Below are 6,175 nucleotides of genomic sequence, written 5' to 3'. Positions count from 1 at the left end.
CATACTACGTTGCTCTGATTGGTTCTAGGTATCCAATTGAGCGAAGAGGCCTTTTTACCCCCTGGTTCGTTGAAACACGCCCCATAATCACAGCCCAATGGTTCAGTATCAGACTCATATTCTGACTAGAATTATGAGTATGACATCGTCAGGCCATAACAGTCGCTCCTCTGGTGAAACTAATAGCAGTATCTTAGCGTGTTTTCGTAAAGGCCTCAACCAGCTCTTCTTGGGATCACTTCACCAGCTGAGTCTGAAATACTCTCTACATTGATAACCCAGCGGCACAATGGTACTGGAAGGTTGAAACTATTTAAAATGCCCATCCCTCCTAGTAGCCATGATACATAAGTAAGTAGCTAACCTTATCTGAAACTCAATACTTACCTGTTCAGGAGAAAATGAGCCAACATGGCATCTGTCTCCATCTTTCAAATGCGTTTCCAGCTTTTTAGAAGGATGCCAAGGCTTTTTTGGTCAGGTAGAATCAAACATTATTTATGTTGGTGCTGTTAGTTTGATGACTTTCATGGCGTTCGTGTTCTTATCTGGCAACACTGGGTTTCGAAATGGTACTGGAGAATTGGGCAATAGGCGGAATTTCACAGGGCAAAACACATATGTTCCGCTTCGGAACAGATATTTTAAAAGGAGAATATACTGTCTGTAGCATTGTTGTCGTAGATGCCAGTATTTCAGTTTGGTACGTTTCCTTAATCTCGGATGACATATCATGGTCATTTTATGATTTAGTAGGCTACTCATTTCAGAAAAATCTCGGCTGGAGTGTACTACTGTGTTAGTTAGTTTAATGCTGCCTCCTACTGGGTGATATAAGAACTACTAAACCTTTCCCCACAGGCTTGAGATGCTTTTTGGTCATATCAAAGTCCCTCCATACATACAATTAAAAGCTGCAAAATACAACTTTTAACAGACAACTTATTTGGGCACGGATATAATACACCTACATACATCCATTGACCTCTAAGATGTCATGCAGTTACAGGAATGAGTTGAACAAATGTAAGTCAAGATGAGAATTAAGTGATTTATTTAATTTTACCTTTATTGTCTGACAACTGCACTTTTTAATTCCGTCATCTCAAGATAGGAAAAGAAATAAAGGCTGTCACAAAAAATATGAATGGCTAACTACACAACATCTTTACGAACAGATATCCATAGTTACTCGACTTCTCAACATTACTACAGCAAAAACAGATGCTTTGCAGTGCCAATGAGCAGTGCAATTTGCCAGTGACATTAGGCTACTGCTGACATCACACGAGAAATACACTAAACTCCCTGTGTTGTGTCCCTAGGCCCTATAGCAGAGGAAGTTTAGCTTCTCCTGGCAGTTAAGGTTCCTCCAGCGGTCGCCATCAGGACTCCGAGCGCCACAGCTGTAAGGATGTGCCGGGCAGCTGGGCAGGTTCCCCTGTGTAAACCTCTGGTCGGCTTCCTGAGTTCCACTCACCCACAGCCACTCGCCTGCCAGAAAACGCAGGCTGGTCCACACCTGGGCAATATTGGCGTCGCTAACCTTTTTGTCTGCCAAGGCCATCTCCGCGTCGGTGAGCAGGCTGGCCAGGTCAGTGTACTTTTCCCTGCAGTAGAGCAGCGCCTCCTCCCAGGACATCCTCTCGTTCACCAGGATGATCTCCCCGCTCCACTTGAAACAGAAGGATGCCTTTTTGTGGTCACAGTACTGATCGTTCCACTTCCCATTCCCAAAATACAGCTCAACACAGGATTCAACGATAGCCTCAGAGTTAGGCTCCAAAAGTCCCCAGTTACGGTAAGTGGACACATCTCCAGCAGACCACTCCCAGGGTGAAGCTGTACATGTCTCAGCAGACTGGGGGTTACATCTGTGCAGACCAATCCAAGCGTTCATGGCAGTAGGATGCGTAGTTAAGGCTTCCTCCAGGAAGAGGTTTTCCGCGTCAGTTATTATGGTGGACAGGTCACTGTTATTTTGTCTGCAGTAACTCTGAGCCTCCTCCCAGGTCATTTCAACGTCCACCAAGAAATGCTCCCGGACCCGCACTCCAAGGGCTAGTCCACTGAAGACCACCCAGAGAACAAAGACAGGTGTTGCCCTCATTCTCGCCAGACAGTGTTTGAACCTTGGGCTTTAGTGCACGACTGTCTTAAAAAGCAACTGAACACCTGTAGGCAAATCTGTACTGCATTCAAATGGCCATTTCACTGTTTTACAATGCAAAAAGAAAAAGGAAAGCAAACTCTCCAGACTACATGCATTCTGTAAATATACACAAATACATGTATTTTTTACTCACAAAAACGAATTCTATTATATATTGCATAGAAATACTCAAATGGACATTCACACACAAGTCCAAAGATTTTTTTCACACAGACCAAATATATCAAGAGGTATTATTGACCACAATTACTTACACATCTGTTAAGACTGTTCATTTTGTACCCTTTTTTTCATAACAAAAGTAAAGTGGCTCAAAGGTCTGACTTGCTAAACATGCATGAGTAACATTACTTTTTTTTTGACGTCAGTAGTATTTGCTCAACTATAGAGTAATTGCGCTGGTAAATGAGCAATTTAGAGAAAAAAATTGTTTCTGCCGTAGGCTATATTTCTGTCAGGCTGCTTGTTACAGAGGTAGGTAACAGTCGCTCCTCTGGTATGACTGATAGCAGTATCTATCATTGCGTTAAGGCTTCAACCTGATCATTTCACCAGGTGTGTCTCAAATGCTCGCTGCCTTGATAACCCAGCGGCACACTGGTACTGGAATGTTGAAACTATTTAAGATGCCCACTCCTCCTAGTAGCCATGATAAGTAGCCTAAGTATTAGCTAACCTTAGCTGAAACGCAATAATAACCTGTTCAGGAGAAAATGAGTTAACATGGCATCGGTCTTAAAAACTACTGGGCTCTGTCTCCATCTTTCAAATGCATTTCCAGTATTTACCCGCATTTTACTACTTCTCTGGTCATGCAGTCTTTTAGGAAGATGCAGAGCCTTTTTTTGTCGGGTAGAATCAAACATTATTTATGTTGATGCTGTTTGTTTGGTGACTTTCATGACGTTCGCGTTATTATCTGGCACCCCCGGTGTAATATTCAGAATAGCCAGTAGGCTACTCATAAATATCACACCCGGGTTTCGAAATGGTACGTACTGGAGAAATGGGCAATAGCAAAACACATACTGTATAATATACATTTTGAAAGGAGAATATAGCCTACTGGCCGTAGCATTGCTATCGGATATGCCAGTATTTCAGTTTGGCACGTTCCCTTAATCTCGGATGACACATCATGGTCATTTTATGATTTAGTACTCATTTTGGGCCTAGGTGTGTTAATGTTTGCATTTATTTGATTCGGAAAAGTCTTGGCTGGAGTGTACTACTGTGTTAGTTTAATGCTGCCTCCTACTGGGTGATATAAGAACTACTAAGCCTTTCCCCACAGTCTTGAGATGCTTTTGGGTTGTATCAAAGTCCCTCCATACTTAAGGTAACATAAAATGAAAAGCTGCAAAATACACCTTCAAACAAACAACTTATTTGGGCAGGGATATTATAGGCCTAGATACACCCATTGACCTCTAAGATGCCTTTAGGGGTCATGCAGTTACAGGAATGAATTGAACAAGTTTAAGTCATAAGATGTGAATTAAGTGATTTATTTAATTTTACCTTTATTGGCTCACAACTGCACTTTGAAACCACTCCATCTCAAGATGGGAAAATAAATACATAAAGACTGTCACTAAAAATATGAATGGTTAACTACACAACACCTTTAAAAATAGAAATCAATAGTTACTCGGCTAGTAAACAATACTAAAGCAAAAACAGATCCTTTGCAGTGCCGATAAGCAGTGCAATCTACCAGTGACATTAGGCTACTGCTGACATCACACGAGAAATACACTAAACCCCCTGTGTTGTGTCCCTAGGCCCTATAGCAGAGGAAGTTTAGCTTCTCCTGGCAGTTAAGGTTCCTCCAGCGGTCGCCATCAGGACTGCGAGCGCCACAGCTGTAAGGATGTGCTGGGCAGCTGGTCAGGTTCCCCTGTGTAAACTTCTGGACCTCCTCCTGAGTTTCACTCACCCACAGCCACTCGCCTGCCAGAAAACGCAGGCTGGTCCACACCTGGGTGATATGGGCGTCGCTAACCTTCTTGTCTGCCAAGGCCATCTCCGCATCGATGAGCAGGCTGGCCAGGTCAGTGTACCTTTCCCTGCAGTAGAGCAGCGCCTCCTCCCAGGACATCCTCTCGGTCACCAGGATGATGTCAGGGCTCCACTTGAAACAGAAGAATGCCCTTTTGCTATGACAGTCCCCATCATACCACAACCCAGTCAAATACCACATCTCAACACAGGATTCAGAGTTAGCCTCAGTGTCAGGCTGACCCAAGGCCCACCCATGGTTAGTGGACACATCTCCATCTGACCACTCCCAGGGTGAAGCTGTACATGTCTCAGCAGACTGTGGGTGACATCTGTGCAGACCAATCCAAGCGCTTAAGGCAGAACTTTGCTGCAAGGCGTCCCGCAGGTTGTAGTTTTCCAATTTGGTTATTATGGTGGTCAGGTCACTGTAATTTTGTCTGCAGTAGCTCCGAGCCTCCTCCCAGGTCATTTGAACGTCCACCAAGAAATGCTTCCGGACCTGCACTCCAAGTGCTAGTCCACTGAAGACCACCCAGACAACAAAGACAGGTGTTGCCCTCATTCTCGCCAGACAGTGTTTGAACCATTGGCTTTAGTGCACAACTGTCTTAAACAGCATCTGAACACATGTAGGCAAAGCTGGACTGCATTCAAATGGCCATTTCACTGTTTTACAATGCAAAACAGAAAAAGGAAAAACACACTCTCTAGACTATTCGTTCTGTAAATATACACCAGTGGTGGAAGAAGTACTGAAGTTTAGTACTTAGGTAAAAGTACAAGCACCCAGAAAAATAAAAGTAAAAGTACTACATCAACTATCCTACTTAAGTTAAAAGTAAAAAGTACTTAGTTTTAAATGTACTTTAAAAGTAAAAGTAAAAGTACTCACGCAATGGGTTGTCTCTCAATGTCTAGGGCTGTGCCATTTTCATAAAGAATGCAGATATAGCTACTGGTAATACTTATGCCTCTACAGAAGTCACTACTAGTAATAATTATAAGCAACAACATTTGTTTATTGGAAAGGTTGGTGTACTTATTGTGCTTACCCTCTGTAATACTTTTCACACTATATCTTACAATTTTGCAGATGACAAGTTATCTACCACGGATTATCTGCAAAGTTAATACTATTAAGCCAAACCAATAAGGACAACATGTTATATCTTTAAATATTGTATTTTATTGTAAACGTGTAAAAAATGGAAACATGGAACATGAAAAACAAATGTAATTGTAAAACTGGACAGAACAAGGCACGCTAGCTTTTCCTTACTAACCTACCATCTTTATCGTACCACTACAAATATAACAAGCTACAGTTTACAAAGGGGGGTTGATGTTTAGATTCTCCTCGTCTCAAACCGTGGCAGAAGATACAGTACTGTCCTGTGGGATTAGAACCGAGTGGAAATTGTGGAGTAAAAGGTCTATTCCTCTGCAAAGTTATGGGAGGTTACGCGAAGTGGGCCAAAGTATGTGGGGGACTACTAGCAACGACTGTGGGATTTGACATTGTTGGACTAATAACATACTTATGGATGATACAGCAAATACCGGCCCTGGACGAATATCCACGGTTGGACCTGGCTAAAGATCATCCGTGGTGGAAATGGGTAAATCAGACCGTCCGAACACAAATACCACAAGGTGACTGTTTAGTCTGTGCAGGGCCCAGGGTGCCGACCAAACCACTCCTGGCGACCCCTGTATCTTATGACCTAGATCACTGCGACAAAGAATTTAGAAAAAATTAAGCCTGGAAGGTACATGTTGTAGGTAAAACCGGGGTTTGTTACATTAGTTTAATTAAATCAGTCTCATAAAATTTAATAATCATTAAATTTAGTATTTAATATTTTATAATTAAATTACTAAATAATGGAAAGCTCTAGTTGTACCACTATGCTACAGTCTAAGTATGGTATCACAATACTATCATACTACAATATCACTACAAAGTCTATAACACTTCATGGAACAACCAGAGAAGTG

This window comes from Sprattus sprattus, assembly GCF_963457725.1.
Source record: "Sprattus sprattus genome assembly, chromosome: 14".
In the NCBI taxonomy this organism is placed as follows: Eukaryota; Metazoa; Chordata; class Actinopteri; order Clupeiformes; family Clupeidae; genus Sprattus; species Sprattus sprattus.
This window is presented reverse-complemented; position numbering follows the sequence as displayed.